Source organism: Ranitomeya imitator, chromosome 8, assembly GCF_032444005.1.
Source record: "Ranitomeya imitator isolate aRanImi1 chromosome 8, aRanImi1.pri, whole genome shotgun sequence".
NCBI lineage: Eukaryota > Metazoa > Chordata > Amphibia > Anura > Dendrobatidae > Ranitomeya > Ranitomeya imitator.
The window spans coordinates 49,259,796-49,274,903 of record NC_091289.1 but is presented as its reverse complement, the minus strand read 5'-3'; the positions used below and the strand labels follow the sequence as shown (position 1 = coordinate 49,274,903).

At 43.8% G+C, this 15,108-nt stretch overlaps 1 protein-coding gene across 2 annotated transcripts in view; it reads left to right on the top strand.

Annotated features, from left to right (window-relative positions):
- LOC138647688 (6-phosphofructo-2-kinase/fructose-2,6-bisphosphatase 4-like) overlaps nt 1–15,108 on the top strand; it is a 76,647-nt gene that overhangs the window by 25,669 nt on the left and 35,870 nt on the right. The window lies entirely within an intron of this gene.

The window sequence follows — 15,108 nt, the reverse complement described above, 5'->3', positions numbered from 1 at the left end:
TGGCGGTATGATAATAAAGCGTTGTTTTTTGCCGCGTTTTTTTTTTACGGTGTTCACTGAAGGGGTTAACTAGTGGGCCAGTTTTATAGGTCGGGCTGTTACGGACGCGGCGATTCTAAATATGTGTACTTTTATTGTTTTTTTATTATTATTTAGATGAAGAAATATATTTATTGGAACAATATTTATTTTTTCCTTATTTAGGATTTTTTTTTATACACATGTAATTTTTTTTTTTACTTGTTTACTTTGCCCCAGGGGGAACATGATTATATAGTGTCAGATCGCTGATCTGACACTTTGCAGTGCACTGTGTCAGATCAGCGATCAAACAGGCTCTGCAGGGAGGCTTCCCGGCACCTGCTCAGAGCAGGCGTTTGCAAGCCACCTCCCTGCAGGACCCGGAAGGAGCCCCGAGGCCATCTTGGATGCGGGGCCTGCAGGGAGGTGGACGGAGGAGACCCTCTGAACAACGCGATCACATCGTGTTGCTCCGAGCATCTCAGGGAAGCACGCAGGGAGCCCCCTCCCTGCGCGATGCTTCCCTATGCCGCCGGAATGCTGTGATCATGTTTGATCGTAGTGTGCCGGGGGTCAATGTGCCAGGAGTGGTCCATGACCGTTCCTGGCACATAGTGCCGGATGTTAACTCTGATAGTCAGCTGACACCCGGGCCCGAAAAAACGAACAGGCAAACACATATAAAATAGACTTGAAAAATGGTGCAAATAAAATAATGAACTGGGGTGAAACAAATATGGGTCAAGAAGATCAAGTGCAATGGAAACGATGAATCAGGGTCACTGTGTTTAAGAGCTCAAGCCTAGAGGATGTGAATTCATGAAAACTTCTGCACTTGTGCCTTTTAAATCGCATTTTTGGTGCGTTTTTCCTTATAGGCTTTTATAGGGAGCCTGAAAAAAAGCATCCAAAAAAACACAGCAGCGATTTTGCGCTTGAGAACATCACCTAATTCTTAATCTTATGGACATGCACGGACGCAGCAGATGACGCATTTCATCGTGCCATTTTTTGGGGGGGCATTCCTTTCTATGGCGGTAACTATGTTATTGGAGGTGATGGCTCCCTTTTTATATGTACAAGCAGTGGAGAAGAGCAGAGATTTTTGTTTTTGATGTATGAAATGCATCCATAAATACGGAATAGAGGGAAGGCAGTGATGGTGACCTTCAGTGGTGTAAGACTGGTTGGAACCTGCTCCAGCTACTTTCTTGCACTACCTTAAAATGACCACTTGGTGGTGCCAGAACACCACTTGTATATAATAGTATATCACAAACCTCTAAGTGATTTTTACCCAAAAGTTATTTTACAGATGCTAAAATTACATTACATACTCCGCACCATGGTCATGTAAATGTTTCATTGTAATATTTTCCACCATAAATTGGGATTATTTTAAGGGATTCTATAATTTTTTTTTTTTTTATGAAAGAATTTAAAAAAAACATCCAAACTGGTGCAGATGATCTTGGGGTAAGGGGGATGAAATAATAATCTGATGGAGTGTTTGGTCTTTGATCTTCAGGACAAAACATCAGCGCATTCTCAAGGTCTATTGCCATAATGGTGGTCACTCGCAGCGGGTTACTAGCCTAGCACTGGCTTCCTAATGCAACACAAGGGTTCAGATTCTTCTATATGGGGGGGGGGGGGGGGGGGATAATTTAGGAGGCAATTTTGGGGACTGTTTCATGCACCAGCCTTAAACATAAACATAAAGCCCATTGAAGTAACGTGCTATATTCATGAAGTGGCACACTCCTCCTTAATTTAACCAACTTTGAGCCGTCTGCAGCCAACAAAATACAAGTTCAGTGCTGCAAGTGATTGTGAACTTGTCCTATGGTGTTTGAGTAGTTATTAAACTTTTTTTGTACTCCATTCGACAAGTTTTGCAACTTTGTTTATAGCAGAAAACTTTCATGGAGGGAATGATATTACTCTGCGGACAGATTAGCTTGAAGTCAGCAGGGGAAATTGAAACTCTACAAACAGCGCTCGTTTTTATGGCATTTTTCATGTCTTTTTTTACAGATGCAACTTTCTCTAAGTATGAAGTTGTTTCGTGTTTGTTTGTTTCCCATAGGCTTCTATAAAAGCATAAAAAATGATAAGTGAAAAAAAAAGAAAAAAAAATCATCATCGAGGCCTAAAAAAGGAATTCAGTAATTTTTTTTTTTAATTTATGATTTATGATTGGAACTATACCAAAGACAATGCAATGCCACACGGACCAAAAGAAGGAAAATTATACAAGGCGTAGGAATATTAAAATATGGCTTTATTGAAAGAAATGCCAGTGATTACATAATCAAAAAGGAATATTTAAAAACATAAACAATTCCGCACAACAACAGGATTTCAGGGCTGTATATATTTTTCAGCAATGTGACCGCCACAATACCAGGATTTTAATAAAAAGCTATACAAAAAGCAATATAAAGTGCAAAAGAAAAAGAGGAACCAAATGGTACAAAATTATCTATATATATATATAAAATATATATATCCATATATATATAATTGTCTAAGGGTTTTTCCGTCTGTCTGTCTGTCTTTCTGTCTGTCTGTCTGTCCTGGAAATCCCAGCTCTCTGATTGGTCGAGGCCGACAGACAGACAGAAAGACAGATGCCGGCACAGCATCGACGTAGAAATCCCGCGTCTCTGAATGGTCGAGGCCGCCAGGCCTCGACCAATCAGCAACGGGCACAGCGACGATGATGTCATAAAGAACATAGATCCCGCGTCTCTGATTGGTCGAGGCCACCAGGGGGTCGAAGGATATTTCCGAAACGCGCGTCGGGTACGCGCTGGCACAGGATCGAGCCCCCTCCAGGTATATGCAAAATCTTATAATTCCTGCTGTACAATTGCACATCTATCTATACAAATCTGGGCAGACGCCATCACTTCTAAACCTTGTGGTAGCGGTCTGCAAGTGTGCACCTTATTTTTAGATGTTTTTGGCCAGGTTTTTGGCACATTACCACTTTTTTTACCCTGTGGCAAGTTTCCTCACCATTTGCACTTTATATACGTATTTGCGGTTTATCTTATAGGGTTTACACCCCCCTTTTTATATATTGGGTTATTTTTTTGGTTATACTTGTGCAATATTCTCTATTTATATTTCCATGTGCACTTTATGTGTGCTATTTTAATCAGCCTTTTAAACACTAATTCACTTTATATCGCCATATGGGTAGATTTGCACATTAATATATATATTTTATATACATAGATAATTTTGTACCATTTGGTTCCTCTTTATCTTTTGCACTTTATATTGCTTTTTGTATAGCTTTTTATTAAAATCCTGGTATTGTGGCGGTCACATTGCTGGAAAATATATACAGCCCTGAAATCCTGTTGTTGTGCGGAATTGTTTGTTTTTAAATATTCCTTTTTGATTATGCAATCACTGGCATTTCTTTCAATAAAGCCATATTTTAATATTCCTACGCCTTGTATAATTTTCCTTCTTTTGGTCCGTGTGGCATTGCATTGTCTTTGGCATCTCTTGTGCAGTGGTTTTCACTGCAATCGGGCACAGGGCACCCTGGTGGTTGACTATTTCCTAGTTTTATTAATTTATGTATTTTTTCTACATTGAAATATGATGTGACGGATTTTTTAACCAACTATGGGTACACTGTGTGTTATTTATTTGATTGGAACTATGAATAGTGAAAAGCTATTCATAGCATTCAATGCATTAAGCAGTTAAGAGAAGCTAAAAAAAGATGGAACATGTGCATAGCAAGTTGTTTTGGCATTGCTGTTTATTATGTTCATGTTTTTTTGTGGTGTTTTTACCACTTTTTGATTCTGATTCCAGGAAGAATCTGCATAAAAAAGACATTGTGTGCACATACCCTTAAAATGGCCCTGATATGGTCAAATCTGGTCACTCCGTATTGTTGGGGAGCACCAACTACAGCCCCGCTAACGTCTACCAAACCCAATCTGACATCGGTAGGCTTTGATGACAGACACTGGATCCGACATGCTTGATTTCTGACTGTTGATCCTTTTATTCTTCCTGGAAATAAGCGGCTGCCAAAGTAGTCTGGCAGCAACTTTCTCACGGAGAACACAGGCTGAGCGAGCGCTCTTCAGTATGTGAAAGCCAAGAGCGATACATGGCCGAACAATCGGCTGAACCATTGACTATCTATAGTCTATGGTTGGCTATAAGTCTGCAGACATTGTGGTTATGTGCCAACTAGATGTGCGCGGCCTCCCTCAATGCAAGTGTATTGAGTGAGGCTAGACACGTCTAGTCTGGAAGTGGCCAAAAGTATACAAATCACATTTTTTCGCCACCAAAAACCAAACTATTGTCGGGAAATGCTGCGTAAAATGCATACTTTTTTTTAACGCGGTTTTATGTACATTTTTTTCCGCATTTTTACTTTCTCTTTTTTTAATTTTTTTTTTTTTGAATGGGTGAAAAACACTGAAAGAATTTATATGCTGCAAAAAACCTTTTTATGGTTCAAATCCGCAAGGAATAAATAAGTATCATGTGCAGGAGATTTCAGAAATCTCATTCACTTTGCTCGTACTGCAAAGTGCAGAATTTTACAGCCTTGAAAAAACACAGCGTGTGAACAACCTACAACCTGCAGTAACCACCGATCGACCAAACCGCTGCATGACCAGCTCTATCCTCACCTACTGTATCCGCACCCATCCCTTGTAGATTGTGAGCCCTCGCGGGCAGGGTCCTCTCTCCTCCTGTACCAGTTATGACTTGTATTGTTTAAGATTATTGTACTTGTTTTCATTATGTATACCCCTCCTCACATGTAAAGCACCATGGAATAAATGGCGCTATAACAATAAATAATAATAATAACAAGCCCTTTAGAATTTGGCACTCAGCAAGGTTTACCAAACACTTCCATAGGGATGGATGGCCTGTTTAGGTTGTGGTCATACTACGGTTTTTAACCATGCCAGCCCATGGAAATACTGGAAATAGCTGTTTTACCTGAAAAAACATCTGGCCGGGCGTTCTTGTAGGAGAAACCGCTAATTCCCTGCAACATGATTTTGCAGGGAAGCCATAAAAAGAACACAGTGTCATAGAGTTTGCTGTGGTTAAAAGCCACAACACGACCATAGTGTGTGAATGTAGCCTTAATCACTTCTGGACCATACATAGACTTTCAAAAATCCTGATGGTCCTACTTCTAAGGCCGGTTTCACACGTCGGTGGCTCCGGTACGTGAGGTGACAGTTTCCTCATGTACCGGAGACACTGAGTCACGTAGACACATTGAAATCAATGTGTCTCTGCACATGTCAGCGTGTTTTCACGGACCGTGTGTCCGTGTGCAAAACACGGAGACATGTAAGTGTTCGTGGGAGCGCACGGATTACACGGACCCATTAAAGTCAACGGACGCTGTCCGTGTGCAGTCCGTGTGCCGTGCAGGAGACAGCGCTACAGTAAGCGCTGTCCCCACCATGTGGTGCTGAAGCCGCCATTCATATCTTCTTTCCAGCAGCGTTCGCTGGAGAGAAGATATGAAAAATCCTTTTTTTTTTTTTTGTGTTTAAAATAAAGATCCCTGTCCCCTCCCACCCCCTTGTGCGCCCCCGCCCCCCCCCCCCCCCCCCCCGCTGTTAATAAAATACTCACCCGGCTCCCTCGCAGCGTCCTCTCTGCGCCAGCTTCTCCTGTATGAGCTGTCACGTGGTGTCGCCGATTACAGTCATGAATATGCGGCTCCACCTCCCATAGGGGTGGAGCCGCATATTCATGACTGTAATGGGAGGCACCACGTGACCGCTCATACAGGAGAAGGTGCGGCGCGGAGAGGACGCCTCGAGGGAGCCGGGTGAGTATTTTAGTAACAGCGGCCGGGTGCACAGGGGGTGGGACGGGGGTGGGTACAGGGATCTTTATTTTAAACACGAAAAAAAAAAAAAAAGGATTTTTCATATCTTCTCTCCAGCGAACGCTGCTGGAAAGAAGATATGAATGGCGGCTCCAGCACCAGATGCAGGGGACAGCGCTTACTTGTAGCGTTGTCTCCTGCACGGTCCGTGTGGTACCCAGTTGGCACACGGCTGCTGCACGTGTGCCACACTGATGTTCACGGTAAGCACACGGACACGGATAATTCCGGTACCGATTTTTCCAGTACCGGAATTATCTGGACGTGTGAGACTGGCCTAATCTGCAGTGATGTTCTAGGAAATGGCAATATCGGGCATAGGTAGGTTAGTGGAGGGAGGAAACACAAGGGGTTCGGTTTTAGATAGAGGGAGGACTTAATGTTAGAGACAGCGGAAAGACAATCACTGGTGTTTTGTAGTAATGCAGGGTTAATGTCAGAGGATGTGTATATTTGGATGTCATCCGCATAAAGATGGTACTGGAAACCAAATCCACTGATTATTTGTCCAATAGGGGCAGTATATAAGGAGAAGAGGAGGGGGCCTAGGCCTAATCCTTGAGGAACCCCTACAGTAAGGGGAAGAGGAGCCAGCAAAAGATACAGTGAAGGAGCGGTCAGAGAGAGCGGAGGAGAACCAGGAGAGAACGGTATCCTTGAGACCGATGGAGCGGAGCATAGTGAGGAGGAGCTGATATCCAGTGTCCAATGCTGCAGAGAGAGCCGGGAGAATCAGCAGGGAGTAGTGACCATTACATTTAGTTGTTAGTAGATCATTAGTGAGGGCAGTTTCAGTACAGGTTAAAGAGCGGAACCTGGATTGTAGAGGAGAGTGATATGAGAGATAGTGGAATAAATGGGAGTGGCTCAAGCGTTCCAGGAGTTTAGAGATGAAGGGGAGATTAAAGACGGGTCTATAGTTAGCAGCGCAGTTCTGGTAGAGGGTTGTTTGTTTTTTTTAAGTAATGGATGTATGCTGGCGTGTTTAAATGAGGAAGGAAAGATACCAGATAAGAGGGAGAGATTAAATATTTTAGTTAGGAGAGTGGTTTTCGCTGGGGAAAGGGGCTGGAAGAGATGTGAGGGAATAGGGTCACTGGTGAAATTAGTAGGGTGAGAAGATGCAAGGAGCCGGATCACGTCTTCCGTGACTGGTTAAGACAGAGAGTGAGATAGACGAAATGTGGGAGGGATGAGGATGCATAACATTAGGGGATTGGGAGTAAATTTCCTGTCACATATGGTCAATTTTTTCTTCTTCTTTGAAATGGCCAAATCACCAGCGTTGAGGTTGATGGTGGAGGCCTGTACTGTTTGATTGGGGAGGGAATGAAAAATGTCAGAGTCTTTTAGAATTATTGGACAGTGAACTGATGAGGGTGTTGAAGTACGGTAGGTTTGTTTGGGGAGGTGAAGGGCGGAGTTGTATCTTTTAAGCATAATTTACAATCCTCAGTTTCAAGGTAACTTAAGATGAAAATAAAACTATTGAAATGCCCCCTCCAAATGACTTGTATAACCTCATGGAAGCACAGTGTGTAAAATAAATGTAAAATTAATACATAATAATAATAATAATAATAATCCTTATAGGCTATGTGCACACGATGCGGATTTTGCTGCGGATACGCAGCGTATCCGCAGCTGCGGGTCCGCAGCAGTTTCCCATGAGTTTACATTACAATGTAAACCTATGGGAAACCGAAAACGCTGTACCCATGCTGCGGAAAAAAAATGCGCAGAAACGCAGCGGTTTACATTCCGCAGCATGTCAATTCTTTGTGCGGAATCCGCAGCGGTTTTACACCTGCTCCATAATAGAAAACCGCAGGTGTAAAACCGCAGTGGAATCCGCATAAAAACCGCAATAAATCCGCAGGAAAAACGCAGTGTTTTTGCCCTGCAGATTTATCAAATCCGCTGCGGAAAAATCCGCAGTGGACCATTCTACGTGTGCACATACCTATATAGCGCCAACATACTCCGCAGTGCTTTACAGTTTTTGCACACATTATCATGAAATGTATCAATAAATAAAAAGGCTGTTCTTAATCCAAATTGCTGTTATTAACCCCGCCCCTGTAAAAACCTGTTTGATATATAAATAAAATTGTTACAGGATGGGAAAAATATTTTTAAATGTATTTTAATGGTCCCTTCTTGCCTGAAAAAATGGGGGAGGGGGGGACACCTATTTCCTTTATTTTCTCATGGATATTGTCAGATATCAGCAAAGATAGGAGTGAAGAATATAACGGTGACATAAATTTGAAGCCCTGTGCATCACAGAAAAAGACAGGAAAAACAAACCGTTTATAGCTCTTTAAACCACACGCATGGAAAAAAAAAGTGGCTGGTCAGAAATGGGGGGAGGCTTGAGAAAGTGGGCCCAGTCTTGAACTGGGTAAAGTTCCCACTTTAGTGCTAAGAAATATTAATGAATTAAGAAAATGGTTTGTAGTGACAGTGCCACAGCCGCTGTGGCCACGTGTAACCCTGGACCTTTGGCTTGGTCTGGCAGCAGTATATGTAGATGGATATGAGTCCAGCAGTATCAGCCATGTTGCTAAACGGTTGACAAAGGTTGAAGCAATTTACATTCCTGACAGTTGTAATATGGGTCATAAGTCATAATTGAGTCATCCGATAGATAAAGACTGTTTGTCTTTTTTTTATATTTGAAAAAAAAAAAATCATGTTTGATATATTGCAAGGATGTACCACGGCCCCATGTGGCTGCCCTCACACTAAGAATATGAGCCTCTGACAGGGTCTCTGTACCATAATCCTCGATGCAAAAAAATAATGTGCCTGGAAATGATGGAGTGCGTGACTTCCCCCCCGTAAGGCTAAGCTTACATGTGCACATTAATTGTACCCGTTTGCAAAATGGCTCCCACACAGAAGGAGCAATGTTAATCAATGTTGCTATTTTAATGAACATTATTCCCAAACAGGCTAAAAGTCTGTGTTGCAAAAAATCACATTAAGGCCGGTTTCACACGCCAGTGGCCCCGGTACATGAGGTGACTGTTTTCTCACGTAGCGGAGACACTGACTCACGTAGACACTTTAAAATCAATGTGTCTCTGCACATGTCAGCGTGTTTTCATGGACCGTGTGTCCGTTTGAAAAACACGGAGACTTGTCAGTGTTTGTGGGATCGCACGGACCCATTAAAGTCAATGGGTCCGTGTAAAACACGTACCGCACACGGATGCTGTCCGTGTGCCGTGCAGGAAACAGCGCTACAGTAAGCGCTGTCCCTTCAGCTTGTGGTGCTGAAGCCCCATTCATTTCTTCTCTCCAGCAGCGTTCGCTGGAGAGAAGGAATGAAAAATCTTTTTTTTTTTGTTAAAATAAAGTTCCCGGTAATCTCCCCCCTCCCTCCCCCTGTGCACCCGCCCGCTGGCATTAAAATACTTACCCAGCTCCCACGATGCTTCCATCCTCTCAGCGTCGCAGCTCTTCCTGTATGAGTGGTCACGTGGTGCCGCTAATTACAGTGATGAATATGCGGCTCCACCTCCCATAGGGGTGGAGCCGCATATTCATCACTGTAATGTGCGGCACCACGTGACCGCTCATACAGGAAGTGCTGCGACGCTGAGAGGAAGCTTCGAGGGAGCTGGGTAAGTATTTTAATGCCAGCGGGCGGGCGCACAGGGGGTGGGAGGGGGATAAATTACCGGGAACTTTATTTTAACAACAAAAAAACAAAAAAAATTAAAAAAATAAAAAGATTTTTCATTCCTTCTCTCCAGCGAACTCTGCTGGGAAGAAGGAATGAATTCTGGATTCAGCACCCAAAGCAGGGGACAGCGCTTAACTCTAGCGCTGTCTCCTGCATGGTGCGTGTGGTATCCAGTCGGCACACGGCTGCCGCACATGTGCCACACTGATGTGCCACGTGAACACACGGACACGGATAACTCCGGTAACGATTTTTCCGGTATCGGAATTATCTGGACGTGTGGGACAGGCCTCAGGCTGCCGTCACACTAGCAGTATTTGGTCAGTATTTTGCATCAGTATTTGTAAGCCAAAACCAGGAGTGGAACAAATAGAGGAAAAGTATAATAGAAACATATACACCACTTCTGTATTTATCACCCACTCCTGGTTTTGGCTTACAAATACTGATGTAAAATACTGACCACATACTGCTAGTGTGACGGCAGCCTAAGGCTACGTGCACACGTTGCGGAATGTCCTGCGGATTTTTCCGGACTGATTTTGGTAAATCCGCAGGATTCCTATTATGGAGCAGGTGTAAACCGCTGCGGAATCCATACAAAGAATTGACATGCTGCAGAATAAACAACACAGCGTTTCTGCGCGTTTTTTCCCGCAGCATGTGCACTGCGGATGTTGTTTTCCATAGGTTTACATGGTACTGTAAACTCAAGGAAAACAGCTGCGAATCTGCAGCGTCAAAACTGCTGCGGATCCGCAGCAAAATCCGCAACGTTTGCACATACCCTTAGGGCTCGTTCACACGACCGTATATTTGGTCTTTGGAAAAAACGGACAGCATTCTGACAATGTGATTCAATGGGGCAATTATTTTGTGTGTGAAAAAAATGTCAGCATGCTTTAGTTTCTTCTGTAAACCGGATGAATCTCACTCATTTAAGTCTATGGATGCGCCAAAAAAGCTGGATGCCACGGAGCCACAGTATAACATCCCACTTTTACGGATACACTGCAGTTCTGTAACATGGGAAACTTTAAATGATGAAAAACTGCTGTAAAAAAACAGATAGTATACGGATGACAGGTGAGAAACAAATCGCCCACTTTTCTGGATGAAGTTCTGAACGATTTTGTATGCGCTTGTGTGAACCTGCCCTTTGCGCTAGGCTCATCATTTTTTCAGATTTCAATTGGTGTGAAAAAAGCAAACAAATGGATTCCATATGGGCATAGATTTTGGTGTAGCATCCATCTTGGAATTTGCTTTATAATGTAAAAAAAAAAAAAACCTTTTCTTTCCTGATGTGGTTTCGATCACGTAAATGTACTTTTCCTCATAGTTTACAAGCCAATTTCTTTTATAGTTTACGAGCTGATTTTTTTTTTTCCGCTTCTGGTCACCATGTTGCTTGCAGAAACTAAGGCCACGTGGACACGTTGAGTATTTGGTGAATTTTTTACCTCAGAATTTGGAAGCAAAAACCAGGAGTGGAACAGTCCAAGGAAAAGTATAGTAGAAACACGTCACCACTTCTGTATTTATCACCCACTACTGGTTTTAGCTTAAGGTACCGTCACACTAGACGATATCGCTAGCGATCCGTGACGTTGCAGCGTCCTCGCTAGCGATATCGTCCAGTGTGACAGGCAGCAGCGATCAGGCCCCTGCTGTGATGTCGCTGGTCGGGGAAGAAAGGCCAGGACTTTATTTCGTCGCTGGACTTCCCGCTGACATCGCTGAATCGGCGTGTGTGACACCGATTCAGCGATGTCTTCGCTGGTAACCAGGGTAAACATCGGGTTACTAAGCGCGGCCCTGTGCTTAGTAACCCGATGTTTACCCTGGTTACCGGCATCGTTGGTCGCTGGAGAGCGGTCTGTGTGACAGCTCTCCAGCGACCAAACAGCGACGCTGCAGCGATCCGGATCGTTGTCGGTATCGCTGCAGCGTCGCTTAGTGTGACGGTACCTTAACACATACTGAGGTAAAAACCTCTCCAATTAGGCCGGGATCACACTTGCGAGAAATACGTCCGAGTGTCGCATGGTAATACCCGGCATTGCCGCTGTCTCTGGAGCGGAGCGTGAGGTTGCATGTATTGCTATGCAGCCTCACTCTCCGCTCCAGAGAGACAGCGGCAATGCTAGGTATTACCATGCGACACTCGGACGTATTTCTCGCATGTGTGATCCCGGCCTTACTGAATGTGTGAATATGGCCTCAGGGCACAGTCTGGCAGCCATATAAATCAGATGGAGATTGGATCGCAATGGTTGGACTGGCCGGCGGCTCTCCTCACCTGAGCATGACAGCTGCATAGAAATACATGAATCTGTCACGCTCGGGGCATGAGAGCTGCCGGCCAGTCCGAGCATTGCGATCCAATCTCGGTCTGATTTATACGGCTGCCTGACTGCACCCCAAGTATCTTAAATAATGTCTGTCGGCACAAAATGTCCAAACCTGGATCATAGTGCTGGGCATTAATGCCCCAATTCAGTAAGACTGGCTTGAGTTGAACTGTTGTTTTCAAGATCTTTCACTTCTTTCTCATGCTGCCCACTGGGGCTTTTTTAGAGTCTAAAACTTAGCAAAACCTGATATCTGCATTTTTGCAGCTTTTTTGCACATATTGCTTTCTATGGGGTGAAAAAATGCTGCAAAAACACTGCGAGTAGTGACATGCTGCAGTTTTCCAATTCAGACAAGAAGAAAACAACAATGTATGTGCATGAGACTTCTGAAATCTCATAGACTTTGCTGGTACTGTAAAACACAGCTTTTAATTTTTAATTAAAAAAAAATGCAGCAAAAACACAGCGTGTGAATATAGCCTAGGGTATATGCACAAACTCAGTATTTTCTGCGTTTTTGTCCAATTTTTTTTTTTCGTGCAGTTTTGCCACAAAAATTAAAGGATTTCCTTGTACCCGCAAAGTAAATAGGATTCTGGAAGTCTCATGCAAACGTTGCTTATTTTTTTACCTGCAGATTTCAGTTCTGCAGCATGTTAATTCCTGCAGTGTTTCTGCAGCATGTTTCACCTTTTCTAGTGGGGGAAAAAATGCATAAAAACGAGCAAATTTAATGCTGTGTTTTTACTGCAAACACAGAAATGTCTTCACCAAATACTTTCAGTTGTTTTAGGAAATAACACATGTACATTAGCAGCACTAGACTGACTTGGAGCCTATGTTTTGTATTGAAGCATCTAATGAGCCTGTGATGGGAGGAGGTGGGCTGTAACATCGCCTGTTGGTGGATCCTGTGTTATCAGCTGGATATAGAGATGTCACCTGTCATTGTAATCATGCCTCTGATGATAAGAGTGTGCTGAAAACCTTTCTTGAAAGGACAGGAAGTATAGGTCCAAAAAATCCCTAGTGGCCAATGTGAAAATTGCAAGATTACTTTCCAAAAAAATAAAGAACGTAATATGAAAAGACAATATTGCAGATTTTTTTTTTTAATTCATAATTTAATTTTGTGGTCCCACAGAGCTGGTGGATGTGAGGGTCTCACTGCAGATGGCGCTATTGTTGCTGCACTAGAAGCATCATGGCCTACTGTCCTGATTGTCCAGAGGTCTCCTGTGCAGTGCTTGTGTACCCATTGGGGCTTATATTGGGCAGTGCTTGTGCACCCAGAGGGGCTTATATTGGGCAGTGCTTGTGCACCCAGAGGGGCTTATATTGGGCAGTGCTTGTGCACCCAGAGGGGATTATATTGGGCAGTGTTTGTGTACCAAGAGGGGATTATATTGGGCAGTGCTTGTGCACCCAGAGGGGCTTATATTGGGCAGTGTTTGTGCACCAAGAGGGGATTATATTGGGCAGTGCTTGTGCACCCAGAGGGGCTTATATTGGGCAGTGCTTGTGCACCCAAGGGGGCTTATATTGGGCAGTGTTTGTGCACCAAGAACGGATTATATTGGGCAGTGCTTGTGCACCCAGAGGGGCTTATATTGGGCAGTGTTTGTGCACCCAGAGGGGCTTATATTGGGCAGTGCTTGTGCACCCAGAGGGGCTTATATTGGGCAGTGCTTGTGTACCCATTGGGGCTTATATTGGGCAGTGCTTGTGCACCCAGAGAAGCTTATATTGGGCAGTGTTTGTGCACCCAGAGGGGCTTATATTGGGCAGTGTTTGTGCACCAAGAGCGGATTATATTGAGCAGTGCTTGTGTACCCATTGGGGCTTATATTGGGCAGTGCTTGTGCACTCAGAGGGGCTTATATTGGGCAGTGCTTGTGCACCCAGAGGGGCTTATATTGAGCAGTGCTTGTGTACCCATTGGGGCTTATATTGGGCAGTGCTTGTGCACTCAGAGGGGCTTATATTGGGCAGTGCTTGTGCACCCAGAGAAGCTTATATTGGGCAGTGCTTGTGCACCCAGAGGGGTTTATAATGGGCAGTGCTTGTGCACCCAGAGGGGTTTATATTGGGCAGTGCTTGTGCACCCAGAGGGGCTTATATTGGGCAGTGCTTGTGCACCCAGAGGGGCTTATAATGGGCAGTGCTTGTGCACCCAGAGGGGCTTATAATGGGCAGTGCTTGTGCACCCAGAGGGGCTTATACAGGTCCTTCTCAAAAAATTAGCATATAGTGTTAAATTTCATTATTTACCATAATGTAATGATTACAATTAAACTTTCATATATTATAGATTCATTATCCACCAACTGAAATTTGTCAGGTCTTTTATTGTTTTAATACTGATGATTTTGGCATACAACTCCTGATAACCCAAAAAACCTGTCTCAATAAATTAGCATATTTCACCCATCCAATCAAATAAAAGTGTTTTTTAATAACAAACAAAAAAAACAACAAATAATAATGTTCAGTTATGCACTCAATACTTGGTCGGGAATCCTTTGGCAGAAATGACTGCTTCAATGCGGCGTGGCATGGAGGCAATCAGCCTGTGACACTGCTGAGATGTTATGGAGGCCCAGGATGCTTCAATAGCGGCCTTAAGCTCATCCAGAGTGTTGGGTCTTGCGTCTCTCAACTTTCTCTTCACAATATCCCACAGATTCTCTATGGGGTTCAGGTCAGGAGAGTTGGCAGGCCAATTGAGCACAGTAATACCATGGTCAGTAAACCATTTACCAGTGGTTTTGGCACTGTGAGCAGGTGCCAGGTCGTGCTGAAAAATGAAATCTTCATCTCCATAAAGCATTTCAGCCGATGGAAGCATGAAGTGCTCCAAAATCTCCTGATAGCTAGCTGCATTGACCCTGCCCTTGATGAAACACAGTGGACCAACACCAGCAGCTGACATGGCACCCCACACCATCACTGACTGTGGGTACTTGACACTGGACTTCAGGCATTTTGGCATTTCCTTCTCCCCAGTCTTCCTCCAGACTCTGGCACCTTGATTTCCGAATGACATGCAAAATTTGCTTTCATCAGAAAAAAGTACTTGGGACCACTTAGCAACAGTCCAGTGCTGCTTCTCTGTAGCTCAA